Here is a 19,592-nt window from a genome sequence, read left to right on the forward strand (position 1 = left end):
CCGCCTCTGCCGCCCTCCCACCTCCATTCACCCGGCGCCGCTTCCCTCTTTCCCCCTCTGTAAATCTGTCTCCCCCTTTCCCGCAGCGCCACCGCCGCCACCGCCCTCTCGCCTCTACCGTTCGAGCCTCTTCCGCCCTCCTGCTTTATCTTCTTCGGCCGAACGGCCAGAGCCACCACCTGTAGAAATGAGGATTTACAAAAGAAATGAGGGTTAGCAATTTGGGGGTTGGGGTTTTCAGAGGGTCGTGTCGCCGTTTGTGTGTGTTGTTGTGAGGTGTTGCGCTGCTCTGAATCTGAGATCTGCGCGGCGGCGGGCGGTGGTGGCGTTGCTCTGCAGCGCTGAATCTGAGATCTATGTCGGTCCGTGAAGAATGATCAGTGAAGAATGATGGCGTGTTTCTTTAATTTCTTGAATTTCCATAAACACTTCTTGAATTTGGGGGAAATGATGTGTGTTAAATTTTTTTGTTGGTTGTTTGAATGATGGTGTGTAGGGGGTGGAGAGAGACAGACGAGGGAAAACGGCGCCGGCTTGCCGGAGTTGAGAGCGACGTCGGCAGCATAATTTTGAAGAATTAATTGTTGCTTTGTTAACAATACTTAAATCAATTAACAATATAATTAAACATGTGGGTCATACAATTTAACCTCTAATACAACTCTCCTTAATACCCGTGCCGAAAATTGTTGGAAATTGGTTGTGAGTAACCAATGTTTGATAATTTTTCGAGTACCGGAAACATTTAATTTAGCAGAATTAAATGGGACAGGATCGATCTACGTTCCGAGTAGATGATCGTAGTATATTTATTTAGTCAAAACCGATTTCCGGTGAGTGAGAAATAATTGTTTAAAGTTGGGTACTTGAAACATGGAGTTGTGGGAAAAGATAAGCATTAAATAAGATTTAATGCTTATCCCACATCGGGATGTGGATCACATTTATTACAGTATAAAAGCTATTACATCACAGGATGTAATAAAACTGTGTGCACACGTGACGGGTTGCAAAGCCCACACGCGCGCGCCGCCGGCCTGGCCCCGGCCCCGGTCCCGGTCCGTCCCCGTCACCCGACGCGCGGCGATGGACTTGGATCTTGGCAATTGGTCTTTGGGTGGTCTTTGGGTTGGCCTTTGGGCCTACCCTAGGCCCACATCGACTCTTATCTTTTTGGACCAACGAAAACTTGGTTCGAAGGGGACGAGGCCCAACTCGGTTGGGCCTACGCGCACGCACACGAAGCCCGCTAGGGCTTGGCCCGGGAGGACCCTTGGTCTCCCAGGAAGCTTCCCACGTAACTGCTGCTGTCGGAGGAGTCATGGCAGAGCTGTTACATCTGTAACTGCTGTCGGAGGAGTCATGGCAGATTCAAACAGCAGGGCTGTTACTGCTGTAACCCCCGACACCTTTTGAATACCATCAATGGTATTAATCCCGCAGGCTCCCCCTATTGATGTGGACTGTGCCTATAAATAGGACAGCCTCCATGCATCATGAACCCCTGAAATTCATCACAAGCAACATCACTCTGAAACTCTGCATACTGCATCGTTGAAGTTCTGTTCTCACCTCGTTCCAGTTCGCCGGAGCTCGTTGGTCTGCGGTGCTGCTACCTACGAGACGAAGCTGTTTCATCTTTGGGGACGACACGCCAAACCGAGAGCACTACCGGGGCGTATCTCGTCTTGCGGACAGAGGACCCTCCTCGACTCGGCTATTTTTCTGGTTCTGTTCTATTGTAATTTCAATTCAGTTTTCACCTTGTAATCTCATCTCCTACATTTCTGGTTTCATTGTAACTACGCCCGCGAGCTTGTATTCCAACAATCGCAAGACGAGATATAAGCTTGCAACGTGGGAGTTTTTGAACTTGTAATTGAACTTAAAACTTTCGAAACTTAAACACCTTTGCTGGAGATGTCGACCGGTCCTGCGAACTCCACCGAGGCTGCCAACGCCGTTGCCGCTGCCAACGCCGCTGCCGCTGCTTCTGCCGCCGCTGCTGCCGCCACCTCTGCTGCTGCTGCCTCCACTTTTAGTGGTGGCCCTTTTGGTGGTTCAACACCACTTCCGTTCATGTTTGGTGCTAACCAAACAACTTTTGGAGGAGAAAGTTCCACGCAAGGAACGGTTGGCCAAACTCCGTTTGGGTCAACGTTTGGTTCCACTTTGAGTGGTTCCATGGGGTCCATGTTTGGACAAAACGTTGAGGCCTTCGGGACCAACATGATGGGCTATGGCCACATGGCGGGGTCGGTGCCAACACAACCCCCAAGGGCGAATGCAACCGCCGACAAGCCACCAAAGTTTTGTGGCTCCGACTACAAGAGTTGGCGTCAAAAGATGTTCTTCTACCTCACGACTACAAGTGCCTCCACCCAAACAAGTCACAATCGGTCCTAAAACAATTGATTGTATCTTTATTGGGTATGCACTAAACAGCAATGCACATCGTTTTTTGGTTCACAAGTCAGACATTCCAACTATGACTGTAGGAATGACGATGGAATCAAATAACGCTGTCTACTTTGAGAATATCTTTCCTTGTAAAGACAAGGAAAAATAAGAAGCTAGTACAAGCAACAATACTAGAAAAGAAGCTAGTACAAGCAACAATACTAGAGAATAAGCTACTAGTTCTGACCCTGTTGAGGCAGTGCCCGAATCGCAAAAGCGACCAGGCTCTGACCTTGAAGTATCAGTACCAAGACGTAGTAAACGAGGCAGGATAGCCAAGGATTTTGGTCCAGAATATATCGCCTTCATGCTAGATGAAGAACCTTCATCTATCAAGGTGGCGTTCTCTAGACCAGACAGACTACTCTGGAGGGAAGCAGTCCTGAGTGAAATTGATTCAATCATGCAAAACCACACTTGGGTGTTGGTTGATTTACCTGAAGGTTGTAAACCCTTAGGATGTAAATGGATCCTAAAAAGGAAATACAAAGCTGATGGATCAATAGACAAATATAAGGCGCGCTTAGTCGTTAAAGGATTTAAGCAGCGTGAGGGGTACGATTTTTTCGATACCTATTCACCAGTGACGAGGATTACATCTATTCGAGTGCTTCTCGCGATTGCTGCTCTGCACAATCTTGAGATTCATCAAATGGATGTCAAAACTGCGTTCTTAAACGGTGATCTGGAAGAAGAAGTCTATATGGAGCAACCTGAAGGGATTGTAGTACCTGGACAAGAGAAAAATGTATGCAAACTAGTAAAGTCTCTTTATGGACTAAAACAAGCGCCGCTGCAATGGCACTTGAAATTTGACAATGTCATGTTGTCAAATGGCTTCAAAATCAACGAATGTGACAAATGTGTCTACATCAAGAGCACTAGTAATGGGTACGTTATGGTGTGTCTCTATGTAGACGACATGTTGATTATGGGAAGCAACAATCGTATCATTGTTGATACAAAGAACATGCTGAAAAGGAATTTTGACATGAAAGACATGGGGTTAGCTGACGTGATCCTTGGAATGAAAATTCTCAGGACCACCGATGGAATAACTTTGACACAATCTCATTACATTGAGAAAGTGCTCAAAAGGTTTAATGCGTTTGACAAATCGCCTGTAAAAACCCCATTAGAACTCAACGTTCACATGAAGAAGAACACGGGTGAACCTGTTGCACGTGAAGAATATGCAAGAATCATTGGGTGCCTTATGTATATTACAAATTGCACTCGACCTGATCTTGCATGCCCAGTGAACAAATTGAGTCGCTATACAAGCAATCCAAGTAAAGAACATTGGAAAGCACTTGAGAGAGTTTTGAGATACTTAAAGTATACTCTAAATTTTGGAATACACTACACGAGATACCCCCCGGTACTTGAAGGGTACTGTGATGCTAACTGGATATCCGACGCGAAAGACTCGTTATCAACGAGTGGTTACGTGTTCACTATAGGGGGAGGAGCAATCTCGTGGAGGTCTACAAAATAGACATGTATTGCTAGATCCACCATGGAATCATAATTCATCGCTTTAGACAAAGCAGGTAAAGAAGCCGAATGGCTACGAAACTTTTTGGAAGATATTCTATGTTGGTCAAAACCCGTGCCGCCCGTCATGATAAACTGCGACAACCAAGCAGCTATTGGGAGGGCGAAAAGTGGGTTGTACAACGGTAAGTCTCGACACATACGTCAACGACATAATACCGTAAGACATTTGATCGAAAGTGGAGTTATCTCAATTGACTATATAAAGTCAATAGATAATCTGGCCGATCCGCTCACTAAAGCTTTGAATCGAGATCAAATGTATAAATTGCTAGAGGAAATGGGTGTTAAATCCACAAAATAAGGATGATTATAGTGGTAACCCAACCATGATGACTGGAGATCCCAAGAACGTGGTTCAATGGGAAAACTAAGCTATAAGATTCCAAGTAGAACACTCATCTACTCGCATTCCCTAGAGAGCAACTGAGTGTTGAAGCCTGCTTAGTGGTAAGGTTAAGTCATTGACTTTTAATGATTCCTAAACACCTCGGGGAGGTTGAGTATAGCAGGATACTCGGGAAAGAATCACCTATATAAGTGAGATGTGGGGGCCGCATCGACCTAACACTTATGAATCCAAAGAGTTGTCCAAGGCCCGCAAAGGACAAAAATGTGAGAATGAAATGAGGTTGAGGCGTTAGTGTGTTAATACTGTTGTCTCGGTATACACGAAGGAGAAATGGTTCAAAGACATCAAGTTCTACCAATTCACCAGTATATCCGATAGTATTAACTAAGGATGGTTCAAGGCCGCAAACCACCTATTCTAATGCACTAAGGTCTCTTGAGAACAGAGCTTGTGTCTGCATTTGCATTTGGCTATTTCCACTCATGTGGGGGATTGTTGGAAATTGGTTGTGAGTAACCAATGTTTGATAATTTTTCGAGTACCGGAAACATTTAATTTAGAAGAATTAAATGGGACAGGATCGATCTACGTTCCGAGTAAATGATCGTAGTATATTTATTTACTCAAAACCGATTTCCGGTGAGTGAGAAATAATTGTTTAAAGTTGGGTACTTGAAACATGGAGTTGTGGGAAAAGATAAGCATTAAATAAGATTTAATGCTTATCCCACATCGGGATGTGGATCACATTTATTACAGTATAAAAGCTATTACATCACAGGATGTAATAAAACTGTGTGCACACGTGACGGGTTGCAAAGCCCACACGCGCGCGCCGCCACCGCCGCTGGCCCGGCCCTGGCCCCGGCCCCGTCGCCCGACGCCCGGTGCTCGGCCCTGGCCCCGTCGCCCGGCCCCGGCCCCCGGCACCGGTCCCGGTCCCGTCCCCGTCACCCGACGCGCGGCGGTAGACTTAGATCTTGGCAATTGGTCTTTGGGTGGTCTTTGGGCTGGCCTTTGGGCCTACCCTAGGCCCACATCGACTCTTATCTTTTTGGACCAACGAAAACTTGGTTCGAAGGGGACGAGGCCCAACTCGGTTGGGCCTACGCACATGCACACGAAGCCTGCTAGGGCTTGGCCCGGGAGGACCCTTGGTCTCCCAGGAAGCTTCCCACGTAACTGCTGCTGTCGGAGGAGTCATGGCAGAGCTGTTACATCTGTAACTGCTGTCGGAGGAGTCATGGCAGATTCAAACAGCAGGGCTGTTACTGCTGTAACCCCCGACACCTTTTGAATACTATCAATGGTATTAATCCCGCAGGCTCCCCCTATTGATGTGGACTGTGCCTATAAATAGGACAGCCTCCATGCATCATGAACCCCTGAAATTCATCACAAGCAACATCACTCTGAAACTTTGCATACTGCATCGTTGAAGTTCTGTTCTCACCTCGTTCCAGTTCGCCGGAGCTCGTTGGTCTGCGGTGCTGCTACCTACGAGACGAAGCCGTTTCATCTTTGGGGACGACACGCCAAACCGAGAGCACTACCGGGGCGTATCTCGTCTTGCGGACAGAGGACCCTCCTCGACTCGGCTATTTTTCTGGTTCTGTTCTATTGTAATTTCAATTCAGTTTTCACCTTGTAATCTCATCTCCTACATTTCTGGTTTCATTGTAACTACGCCCGCGAGCTTGTATTCCAACAATAAGAAACGGGACAAGTTTACTGGGACGGAGGGAGTAGTATAGTCTAAACTTTTAAAAAGTTTATTTTTAGAGCATCTCCAAGGGTTCCTCTATTTTAGAGGGCCCTTCACTCTACGATAGAGTTGAAATGTAAAGTTTTTAGATTTTCATCTCCAAGAATCAACTCTACGTTTATCTCTACAATGGAATATTCCCTTTTTATGCTCTTTATTATTAATTTATTTTGTCAATTTAATTATTATATATCATATATATTTATAAATAAGTATATTTATATTCAATTAAATGTAATTAAAATTCAAATTCAGATTGAATTAAAAGTACCCACCCCCATAATATGTCTATGAAAAATACCCACCCCCTTACTAGGGGGTGGGTATTTTTCATAGACATATTATGGAAGTGGGTATTTTAATATATTAAGTCTTTAAATACTGTAGAACGATTAATTTATTTTAACAACATAAAAAATGAAATTACATAATACTCTTAGAATTAAACATTACATAATACTTAACAAAGTATAAATATGATAAAACCAACTAATTTTCTAAATTAGAAAACTCATCACATATATGATCAACTAATGCATCACGAAGCGCAAAGTGAGCCACTCTATCTTTGATTTTTTTTTTTTATATAGTGTCCAAGAAATTCTTGAAAATGGCTTGTTTCATTTGGCATTGTTTCAACATCTGGAATTGGCACTTCTCTTGCAATTTCAATTGGTGCAGATAGGTCACGTTCATCCTCAACAATCATACTATGCATAATAATGCACGCTTTCATTATATAATGCAAATGTTTCTTTTTTCAGTAGCGAGCTGGATTTGCAACAATTGCAAATCGGCTTTGAAGAACTCCGAATGCACACTCCACATATTTCCTACACGATTCCTGTCTCATTGCAAAAAACTTTTTTTTGACAGAGCGTGGTTCATGAAAAGTTTGTACAAGTATGGACCACTTGGGATATATACCATCTGCTAAATAATAGCCCACATTATACTCTTTTCCTTGTATGACATAATGTGCAGGTGGAGTGATACCTCTAGCAAGGTCACTGAAAAAATGAGATATTTCCAACACATTAATATCATTATTGGATCCTGTCATACCAAATAATGCATGCCATATCCAAAGGTCATAATCAGCAACAATTTCAAGAATAATTGTTGGAGAGCCACTACGACCGGCATACGAGCCTGCCCAACCTGTTGGACAATTTTTTCACTTCCAATGCATACAATCATGACTACCTAACATTCCTAGAAATCCACGTTGTTAACCAATATAAAGTAGTCTAGCAACATCACTAGCATTAGGAGATCTTAGATATTGATCAGAAAATATTTTCACAATTACACGATAGAATTTCTTGACACATTTAATTGCAGTGGACTTACCAATATTTATGTACTCGTCAGTAGCATCTGCTGGTACCACCCTGTATGCCAATATTCGAAAGGCAGCTGTTATTCTTTGCAGTGTGGACAAGCCCCATCTTCATGTGCAATCCATGCGTTGCTCGAAAAAATCATTATAATTTTTTACAGCATCAACAATGCGGAGGAATAGACTTCGAGACATTCGAAAGTGTCTACGAAACATTCCTTCGTTGAATGTTGGATTTTCAGAAAAATAGTCGTTGAAGAGACGATGAGTTGCTGCTTCTCGGTCACGATGGATTACCTTGTGACCAAGAACTGAACCTCCATGAATTTTTGTAGCATTTTGATATTCAGCCAGTTGAGCTACAATAAGATTGTTATTCAAAATATGTTGACCCATCAATTGATGTTCAACATCACATACGTTGATTAATTGTTCAAGCTCATCATCAGATGAGCTTGAACTTGAATGAGAAAGTAGTGAAGAAGAATCAATATTATGATGATTCATATTTTTTAATTTTCTATCTTATGACTGAAAGAGAAGAAATCGGTGTGGTGGTTATTGAAATCGTGTATGTCTTAAATAATAAAAAATTGTCCAATACTATCTTATCTGAAAATCTTAAATATTGAATCGCCACCGTCCATTCAGATTTCATTAAATCTACATCATCCACCTTATCACTCTCCTACTGTACGAAAGCATTGATTTGACAACACCAATCTACACATGTGATAAAGATAAAGTGCAGTACCTACACATCTGATAAAGAAAAAGATAAAGCATTGGTCCTACATATCAAATAATGCAGCTTCGATTCAATCAATCTTATCTGAAAATCTACACATTTGAATCACCACCGTCCAACCAGATTTCATTAAATCTACAACATTTATTATTTATACCTTATCAATAAATCATCCTCTATATATATGAGCTATTTTTTCATAATTTAACACACAATAACCCTCTTCCATCTTTTACCAACTTGTCTTTCTTTAGCTGTTATTTCATTTTCCATGGCTTCTTTCCGACAGCCTAATTACACAATTGATGAAGATAATCATCTTTGTCATGTGTATGTGGAGATATCTCAAGATTCAAAAACGAGAATAAGCCAGAGAAAAGACAATTTTTGGGATCGTATTAGGGATATTTACAACGAGGAGAAACTCAGTCCAAATATGTATACTCGAAGTCCAAGATCACTTGAAACTCGCATGCAGGTTATTTTGAGTTCAGTTTCAAAACTCAAAGGGTGTATACAATAAGTGGAATATCTAAATCCAAGTGGTTGTTCTTAAAATGATATTGTAATGAGTAGTTATCTATACATTTTTTATAATTATTATTTGTCTTACTCATTATAATATTTTTATTATGCAGTTCACTCGTGCAAAAGAATTGATGGTGCTAGACACAAAATATAAGAAAGGCTTCAAGTTCGAGCATGTGTGGTCTATTATGAAAGATTTTCAAAAGTTTGATTGTCCTTCACAAAACTCTTGACAACAAAGGTCTGCATCTCAGTCAGAAACACTACCACAATCTCCTAGTTCGAGCATGTGTGGTCTATCAATTTAAGCGATGGTAGTGGCAATGCATCTGGGTCGTCACACCGTCCAGATGGTGTGAAAAGGACCAAAAACAAAAGAAAAAAATGTGAAGATATGTCTAATTTTTTTAAAGTAATTGAACAAGGAAATAAAGAATTGGAGATTTAATGGAAAACTCATTAACCACAAAAGAGCAAATTTTGCAACTACAAATGCAGAAGATTGAAGCAAAAAACAAAGCTACTGAAGCAAAAATGCAAGCTATTGCATTCCAAATGTGGGAATCAAATAATAAAATTCTAATGATGGACACTGACAATATTTCTGATCCCATTCGACGAGATTACTTCAAAAGTGAACAAACAACAATCATTTTTAAAAGACAACAACATTCAAGTCCATATGATGCTTTCAATATGTTTGAAGGAAATTTTCAAGATTTTGGAGGATCAGGAAGCGACATTGGAGGATCGGGAAGTGACGTTGGAGGATTTGGAAGCGACGTTGGAGGATCTGGAAGTGATCTTGGACCTTACTAGAGTTTATTGTATTATTAGTTTAATTTTCTTGTATTTTTATGTTGTAATTTTGTGCTATTGTGTTTTTGTATTGTAATTTATGTTATTGCATTTATGTTAATGTGTTTTTATATTATATTTCATGTTATTGTATTTTCAGATTTTATTTAATATGTTTTAAATATTATATATATTTATGCTAATTTAAAAATATAAATAATATTAAGACTCATAAATTAAATTTTACAAATTAAATCAATCAAAAATAAACATTTTTTAAACATAAAACAAAGAATAAATATGATAAAACAATAGAAAAGAAAATGAAAAAAAAAGTAGCGAAATGAACAGTGCCCGCTACATGAAGCGGGACACTATTCAATAACTTCAAATTAGCGTAGAGGTAGCGGAACTATTGGAGGAAGAGTCTACTCCAAAATAGCGGCCACCGCCAATTCAGCGGGCCCTTTGGAGTTGCTCTTAGATATTATATTTATTCTGAACAATTAGCTGGATACAAATTTTAACAAAATCTTTAAAGTACTTTATCAATACTTTTTATGTCCCTTTAATAATGTCTCAATTATTATATTGGAACGTCTTATTAATAATATCTCATATCTTATTTAATAAAAAATTAATCATGTAAAGTATTAAAAATTTGTTGAACTCATTTTATACAATAATTTATTTAAAATAATTCTTAAATATTTTTCAGCAACTCATTTTATACACTAATTATATTCTTCTTAATTTATGTGCTTAGAAACATTAAGCTCTCGAAATAAATCATATTCATGTAAATTTGGTATGTGAAAAGGGTTGCACAACGCAGTCTTATGATTGGTAAGATCTAGATACATATTTAAGACAATTTATGTAGTTATAATTTTGTTTTTCTTGATATTCTATAATTATTGTCATTAAAAAAAAATGAGAGTTAGCCCAAGAACTAATAAAAAATACGTATAACATTTTACCTATGTAAACTTTATAAATAGTATCCAATGTAGCTTAGAACTTTGGTTGATTGGTACAACTTGCTTATATTTGAAAGTCTTCTTTTTCGAGTTTAGCATTAATAGTCAACCAACAACTATGGCTGCATTCAATTCAATTTGTCTCTTCTTCTCTTGTTATTCAATTTGTCCACACTCCACAGTAGATGAAATTATACCATTTGGTGAAATAATAGAAACACAAGCACAAGAATTCAATTATTATTATTATATAAGAGTAGGAACGAGTACTATAATAATTTATATTGAGTAATACTATAAAATATCTATATTTCATTTTTATTCGATAGTGGAGAATGTGAAATTTGGGTGCTTGAAGAGCGCGCGGTGGGAAAGCGACCAGAAATGGCATAGACGCTTTATAAAGGTATTTCCGTTTCAGGGGCTGACTTTATTCTTCTTTAATAACCAAATCAGTGCCGGCCCAGATATCGTGCCGGTTCACCCCGATAACGACAAACACAGCTCTATTTTGCTATTTCCCCTCCAGTTTTTGCTACTCCAAAAAGATTCTTCTTGTCGCTTCCGCAATCCAACGTTCATCAGCACTCGAGCAGCCTGGAACGAACTATAACCGGACTGGAGATAGCGATTGGAGTACATATTAACCAAAGGTAATTCGATTTTGGAAATTTAAAATACTCATTTTGATAAGGTGTATATGAATATATTGTATATAAAAATTGTATAAAATATATCCAATAAAATTAAACTACTCCTAGTGCTTCAATTATATCAATACATGTCCAACATATTTCTTATACTATTTTATACTCTCTCCGTCCCACTATAATATAAAATATATCCAAATAGATTAAAGTACTACTCCTAATATTTGAAATGACAATTTCAGCAATATTTGAAATCACAATTTCTTTAATTCTATTATGAGACGTTATATGTTTAAAATATGAATGACGATATTTGAGATCACTATTTCAACAATTCAAAAATCATAAGAATGAAATGATCGGTGAACACAGTCACCAAATAAGAATAGCAAGATTTTTAATTTCAAAAAAATATGAATGGCAACATTTTTTAATTAATCAATAAAAGAAAAATAAAAAATTATTTTATTTGGATAAAATAAGATTAATAAACAATCTCTTAAACAGAATACTGAATAAGTGGGTCACACACCTTTTTCTCTTCATTTTTTTCTTTAATGTATGTGTCCAAAAGTCATAGGCCATAAATAATGGAATGAATGGAGTACAATTTTAGTCAAAAGTGTACTTTCGGTCTGACACAAATTATAAAAATTCGATAATTTTTCGAATTTAATCTTGAAGCAAACAACTTATCAATTATTTATTCCATTACCCGCCCTTCCAAACACACTAGAAAGAAGAGTGGGTGTAACGGGTGGGGTAGTCTCCCGTGAGCTCGGATCTTGGATCTGACCCAATTCGGTACTTTATATATTAAAAGAATGGAGATAAACCAACAGAACAATTATCTCAATTGGTTGGTGTTCGAATTGAGCAGTGATGAGATAAGTATCAACACCTTTAAATAAAACGAATAAAAAACAGAAGGATTTCACGTGGTTCGATCGAATGATCTACATCCTCGGGAGATTGCAGGAGTTTTCACTATATTTGAGAGAGTTTACAATTTACAGGTTTTCTGCTCTTGAGAAAGAGATGACCGATCCAGATTTAAATGAATATAATGTCTTATTTATACAATAGATACAAAGGGGTAAAACGGTAAATCTAACAATGTTCACGTACACTGCATGGTGTCTAACTAACTATATCTTTCACGAGCACTAATAAGTAACTAACTGCTCAACTTTTGTCAGGTGTCGTTACCTTTCTGATGTTGATCTCCAGCCGTGGTGGTTAAATCAGCGTTGGCGTTTATGTACGTCGTCAGTCAGCGTTGGCGTTCATGTATGTGGTCAGTAAGCATTGGTATTTCTTCACTACAATATCCATATTTCTCATAAGGTTCCCACCTCTCATTCTTTCTAAGTCAAAGTTAGTACCAGCTCCCATGTTTCCTAAAGGTCAGCCAGCATGGACCTTCTCCCTAGCTAAGGTTGTCTAGCGTTGGCTTTTGCTCCAGATAGGCTAGCGATGGCTTACCCTTGCTGGCGATAAGCCAACGTTGGCTTTTACCCTTGATGGCGATAAGCCAGCGTTGGCTTTTACTCCTGCTGGCGTTGGTTTTTTTCCCTTGCTAGACTTATGTATATACAAGAAAGAATATAATCGATTATCCTTTGTAAAAGAGGGTATTATCAATGTTCATGTATATTTCACTCCTCATCAGGTTGTTGTTCGAATCTCCTCATGCATAGTTGCAATTTTCACCTAATATTTTCAACAGCGATTGACCGATCTGATTTGCGTCCGGTTTCAGCCACTGACTGGTCCAATCTAGTTGGTTCTTGCCCGATTCAGTTTTATTTTTTTATATAATTAACATTTTTTATTATTTTATTTTTTCAGCTTCTTTTCAGTCAAATTTAAAAGATAGTGTCAGTTACTAATAAAAAAAGTGTTATTTACATATATTAAAAGTGTCATTTAAATATAAATATAGTACTCCCTCCCTCCACGAAGAGTGAAGAGTGTGTGGTAGAGTAGAAGGCACAAGTTTTAATAAAATAGTTGAAATATCTATTTTAGTGTTGAAAGGTCCACAAAGGGTAGTATTGGACCCACCGAATTGTAAAAATGGTGGGTATTTTGTAAATATTGAGTGTGAATGAGGTTTAAAGTATAAAGAGAGTTTCTTAAAAAGGAAAACACATAATTTTTGTGGACGGGCGAAAATATTCACAAACACACAATCTTTATGGATGAATGGAGTATCATTTATTAATGCACATAATGTCATTTTCTAGGAAAAATAGTATCATTTACGTATATTAAATAGTACTCCATCTGTTCATAAAAATTGTGACACAAAGGAGATGACACAGATTTTAAGAAAAAATGTGTTAATTGTGTTTGAGTGAAGATTGGCTCCATACCTTTTTGTAAATGGTGAGGAAAAAATTTGTGGGATCATTTTCAAATAAGGAAATGTCACAATTTTCAGGGACGTACTATTAGACCATCTTTATCGGTCATTCTCAATAGAACGAGTCGATAGCCAACAAAGATAAACAAATTAAAAAAAAATACTTAATTGTTGAGTTGTTCGACCACCTTCAAATTGAGATCACCACGGTCTCTCTCTCTCGTCCAAAATGCACCAATAGTAGTTTGACACTTGTTTGTATTTGATTGGTTTGAAAGATTTTATTTAGATCTTCTTGCACATATTTCATTCAAAGAAAGGTTGCGCAGGTCAATCGAGATCTGCTGGTAGTTGGAAAAGCTGCAAATCCATTAGTGAAATGACGAATCGCAAGAGATAACGACGACCATCAACTTTTCTGCATGAGGACTACGTGAGATATCAAAAAGACTATTGTACCCTTCTTCTTTGTAAACTCTATAAATACCCCTTGTAGTTCATTGTAATAAGGGGAAATTTGGGAGATAGATTTAAAAAATAAGTGTTCTTCATTTTCTTCCAAGTTCTTTATTACCTGAATCGTCTCTGCGCTCCCGGATTTGGACTATTCAGGTTCTCATTTCTCTATCAATTCGTTATTAGACTATAGTAAAGGTTTTATGTTCATGAATCCCACGTGCAAAAGCTTGGTTCTCCCTCTCCACAATGTCTTCCTTTAGTCTGTTCAAACGCTCCCCGAATACCTCAGATAGAGAATGGCGGAGAGCATCAAATACCTCAGCCTTGCTCTTAGTCACCCTCTCCAGCTCAAAACTAAGAGAGTCCCTCTCCGCTATCACCTTAACATTATCCACCTTTGACTGGCGCAGCTCCTACTACAGATCGGTGCACCTGTCCAGCGCCGCTAGAAGTTCTCGCTCCTTGGCTTGAAGGGCAGCCACCGCCCTTACTAGATGACGGGAGGCAGCTAAATAGCTTACCCTCTCCTGTGCAGATCAAAGACAATGATTAGTATGCTACAAATGAATGAATGATACAAAACGAACAAATAAAGCAAGCGAAATACCGTCTCAACAGACAAACACATGTCGTCTGCAAAATTTACCAACTCCATGGAGTCGAATTTCTGTAGATCTATAGAGGCAACCTGGGCCTCCATCTGGGATCGGCATTCTGTGCCGGTCAAGTCCTGAAGAGCACGAGGATCGGAGGGCCCCAAATGGAGGACATCACCACCCAATTTCTTCTTGGAATGATGAGAAGGGCTGGTGAGAAGCTCTTCGAAGGAGGAATCACCCTCCTCGATGATCACCTGCGCAGTCGGCATAATTTTCTTTTTCTTTTTAGAACCAGAAGAGGGAGTCTTCTGACTCTTTCGGCGTTTCCTGTCCAAAAGAGAGACATCGTCATCAAAAGCTTCCTCTTCGTCCATGAGCTTGAGCTGAGGAGGATCTTGAGCAGCCGAAGAAGAGCGAGGCTGCCCCGGATCAAAGGACTCCGGGTCGACCAGCTGGGCGGCGCCGGCTCCCTCCTGCGCAGCTTCATTAACAAAGGTATAACCAGCGACCTTACCGTGCTTGGCTGTCTTCCACATGCCTGCACATGACGACATGATTAAAGGTACAATAGATTAATGAGACCCTGCGAACACACCAAACATATGAGAAAAATCAAGGGATCACAATTAAAATTATACCAACGGCTGAGGCAGGATATCTGGAAAATAGGCCCGAATCGGCAAGAACAGAAGGATAAGACACAAATTTCACGGTATCAAATTATTTTAATATGTGACCTGAATTTACAGCTTCGAGCAGATAATACTCAGGGTCGGTTAGAAGAACTTTAGGGAATGGAGTTCGGTGTTGGAGGCGATGCCATTCTACCTCGACTGTGCTGGCATAAGAGGCCCACTGGCCTAGTCCCCATTCCTTATGTTGGAAACTTAATGAAATATCCTAGCCCTAGTTTAGATGATACCAAAATCCTTAAGTGTTCTTTGTAATAGACTAGAACTTTTCGAACTCAAGTGTTGGAGTTCCTTTTCTAATTTAGCTTGTGTTCTGAAGACTGAAGACCAGAGGTATGAAGAATGAAGAACGAAGGACTAAAGACTGAAGAGCTCGACTGATATTGCGAATAAAGGCTGAGTCAAGCACTGATGTTTGACTGATCGTGTTTCTCAACTAAAGGATCAGTTGCGAGTTAATTCATTAATGCAGGCCACATGGATTCAGCGGACTGATACTAAAGTCAAGTATCAGTTAACATTCTTCCTCAGACTGAACCTCCAAAGTTAAAAGGAAGCCACGCACTGCCAGAGTACAGCCGCATTAAATGCAGAGATTTCAAGGATCGTCATTTCTCTGCAGAGCATTTCTTTTCGGTGACTACCTTTTCAGAGATGTCCTATCTCCTACTCCTTAGTAGCCGTTCTCACCAAACAAGGAACCTCAAAGATTGAAGCCTCAACAAAATTCAAAATACACTCCAACGGATGAATTCTTGAAGACCATCTCCGCCAATGGATCTATTCCAGACCTCTCCTATAAATAGAGATCGAGGATCACTTCAATCTTCACCGATTCAAATACATAAGCTGAAACGCTGCCGAATTTGTTACTGAGCAAATCAAAGCCTTCCAAAGTTTGAATCGAAGAAGAGAATCACAAAGCCAAAATCAGTCCACTACTGATTACATATATTCTCTTAGAACCTTAGGCATATATTATTTATCCAAAGCCTAAGTTACTGATTACAGAGAGCCTGTTCTCTGTGATCTAGTTAGTAGTTTTTGAACCTCCTTTCAACTGAGCGAAAAGAGTGTTTGAAGTTGTGCGGATTTCAGACCAGTGTTCTGACTCCAGAGAAATCTTAGTGCCCAGTGTGTGCTAGGTGTGTTTGAGAAATCCAACCTAGTGTGTTGGTACTAAAACGTGTGGTTTCAGTTGAAGGTTTGTTGTGCACCCGTAAGCATAAGCCCATAGTACTTGTTAGTGTGATCAACTGACCGTGGATGTAGGAATTGGATTCTGAACCACGTAAAAATCCCTTTTATCGTTTATCGCTTTCAGTCTTTACTTTTTTATCTGTGCGCAAACTCTTTATCAACTAAAACTGATTAACTGCAAAGTGAAATTAAATCTTGACAACGTGCTTAATCACAAAGGCTATTTCTTAAGTAAAGTTTTCCGCTGCCAGTGTTATTAGTCTAACTGATAAATCTTCGGATAGTCAATAAGATTCATAACACTCCTCTGTTTTACAAACCTGACTGAAGCCTAACGTATGTCAGTGAAAGTCTAGGACTTAACTGATAACTCTTTACTGAAGAGATAATCAGTATCAGTCACCAACCGAAGTTTTGCTAAACTCTTTTACTGTCAAATGTTGTGTTGGTTTGTCTTAAGTTTCAAAACAGTCTATAGGTGTATTCCCCCCCCCCCCACATACACCTATTCCAGACCTTCCGGGACCTAACACCTTACTTTAACAAAAAAATATTTATCATGAATTTTTTTATCAAGGGAAGTCAAACCCCCCAAGAAACCTATATTGCAACCCAGTTTAGAGGTAAAGTTATAATGACATTTAGTCCTTTTTAAAATGTGGGTTTTGTGAAAAAGTTCTACATTGTCGATATAATTATTGGCTGCGCAGACGATATGAAGAATATGGGCTTGACGAAGGAAAAATGGTAAAATTTGAAAAAAAAGAATACCGAAACGCTCGCAAACATTGACAAGAAATTTGGAAGGTGGAAAATGAAGCCCGGTCTCTACTTGATTCAACCACACATGAATTGTATCGGGCGGTTGTCCTCTATCGGCATCCGACATATCGCCGTCTGCCAATTGTACCCGAACTTTCAACTCCGGGTCATTGGGAGGAATGCGAAGGAGTTGACGCATTTCGGCCATCGTAGAACATCGATGGTCGATCGAGGGAAACCGGCGCAACTCATATCATCATCTCAGTTTATTTATTGTTGACGAGCTTCGACAGTCACCATAACGACACGAATGTATGTATATATTCAAGGAAATCGAAGAAAATTTACAGAAAAGTGGGAATGATCACAGAAAGCAAGGAGAAGAGGGAACCTAGTACCTGAAGGAGGGAGTTCTCGAGCGTAAGGAAGGGGACGAAGTAGACAACGGCAGGAGATCACAAATAACAAAGAGAACTTGATAAAATTATTAATGGCAGACGTGAGAGAGAAGGGGAAAAAGAAGAGAAGAAGGCGGCATATAGATATATATATATAGGGGGAATTCGAAGAGGGAGGGGAGGGAGTAATGATTAGGGTTGAAAACTATGCGATTTGAAAGGAATGACTCAGATCTTCTCAAAAAGGGGCGATTATAAATGGAGGGACAAGATTGCTTTGAATACGAAAAGTGAGGCGTGGGGAAGTCCAAATGAATATTCAAAAAGATGAGAGGTGTCAGAACATTTAAATGCGACAAGACAACATCAATATTGAGTCAAACAACATAAGCTTGGCGGCGGAATACCTACGCTGGAAAGCCTTCGCCGAACAACCTGCGCTGATGTGGTCTATAGCGCCCAACCTACAAAAAGTCATGATAAATACTGTTTCTTTTCGTAGACTAGGGAGAGTAGCTGATGAGGAGTAAATACTTATCAGCACAGATTATTATTTTACATTTTCATTTATTTATTACTCCATCCGTCCGCCAAGATTATGTCACAATTACTATATTGGGCGTCCGCCAAGATTATGTCACTTTCCTTTTATGGAAATGGTCCCACCATCCTCTTTAATATTTTATCCTTACTAACACTCTTTATTACAAAAAAACCACTCAAAATTCAATCTCAACCACTCATCTCATAAAGTGGTGGGACCCTTTCTCCACTACATCAAAATCATCATCAATTTTATTAAATCCTGTGCCCAAGCAAATTGCCATAATCATCATTCTCTTTAACATTTCCTTATTGCATAGAACCAACAAGGACTGCACGGATTGCTGGATATTTAGAGGCCTGAGCAAACTTTGCTAGCACCAAGGAGTTCCTTCCTGCGCGGACTTAGCTGGCACCAAGGAGTTCCTTCCTGCATAGACTTAGCCGGCACCAAGGAGTTCCTTCCTGCGCAGATTTAGTTGGTATCAAGAGGGTTCTTCCTGCGCAGACTTCATTCAAAGAAAGGCTGCGCAGGTCAATCGAGATCTGCTGGTAGTTGGAAAAGCTGCAAATCCGTTAGTGAAAGGACGAATCGCAAGAGATAACGACGACCATCAACTTTTCTACATGAGGAGTACGTGAGATATCAAAAAGACTACTCTACCCTTCTTCTTTGTAAACTCTATAAATACCCCTTGTAGTTCATAGTGATAAAGGAGAATTTGGGAGATAGATATAAAAAATAAGTGCTCTTCGTGTTCTTCCAAGTTCTTTATTACCTGAATCGTCTCTGCGCTCCCGGATTTGGACTATTCAGGTTCTCATTTCTTTATTAATTCGTTATTAGAATATAGTAAAGGTTTTTGTTTCACCACATTCTCTAAAAATAGAGACCACTCTTGCTATATTTCAACACATCTTCAAATTCTCTTGTTTTTCCTCTCTACATATAACATCTAGTATTTCTTTCTCTATTTTGCAATAGATCGAGGCAATAATTCTTTCTTCAACTCTCAAAATTTCAATGCATCCCAAGACTATTATTCAAATCTTGGTGATATTCCAAGCTCCAATGAATTCTCAAAGGTTGATTATGCTATGAAAATTTCTGAATTCACGCGTAATCCAACCCATTTTCCTATTTCTGAATATCACCAAACCTCTGAAAATTTCTCTAAAGGGTCACTTCAAAATGTTCAACAAACACACGCAAACCTTTCAAACAATGCGCAAAGTTGGACTGATCTAGAAGATATAGCACTAATGTTTGCTTGGTGCTTTGTCAGTAACAATCCAATTGTTGGCACTAACCAAAATAGTTCCTCATTTTGGAAAAGTGTTGGAAATATGTATGAGTAAAGTCGAGCAGATAATCCAGAAATTGGAGGACC

This window comes from Salvia miltiorrhiza, chromosome 1, assembly GCF_028751815.1.
Source record: "Salvia miltiorrhiza cultivar Shanhuang (shh) chromosome 1, IMPLAD_Smil_shh, whole genome shotgun sequence".
Lineage (NCBI taxonomy): Eukaryota > Viridiplantae > Streptophyta > Magnoliopsida > Lamiales > Lamiaceae > Salvia > Salvia miltiorrhiza.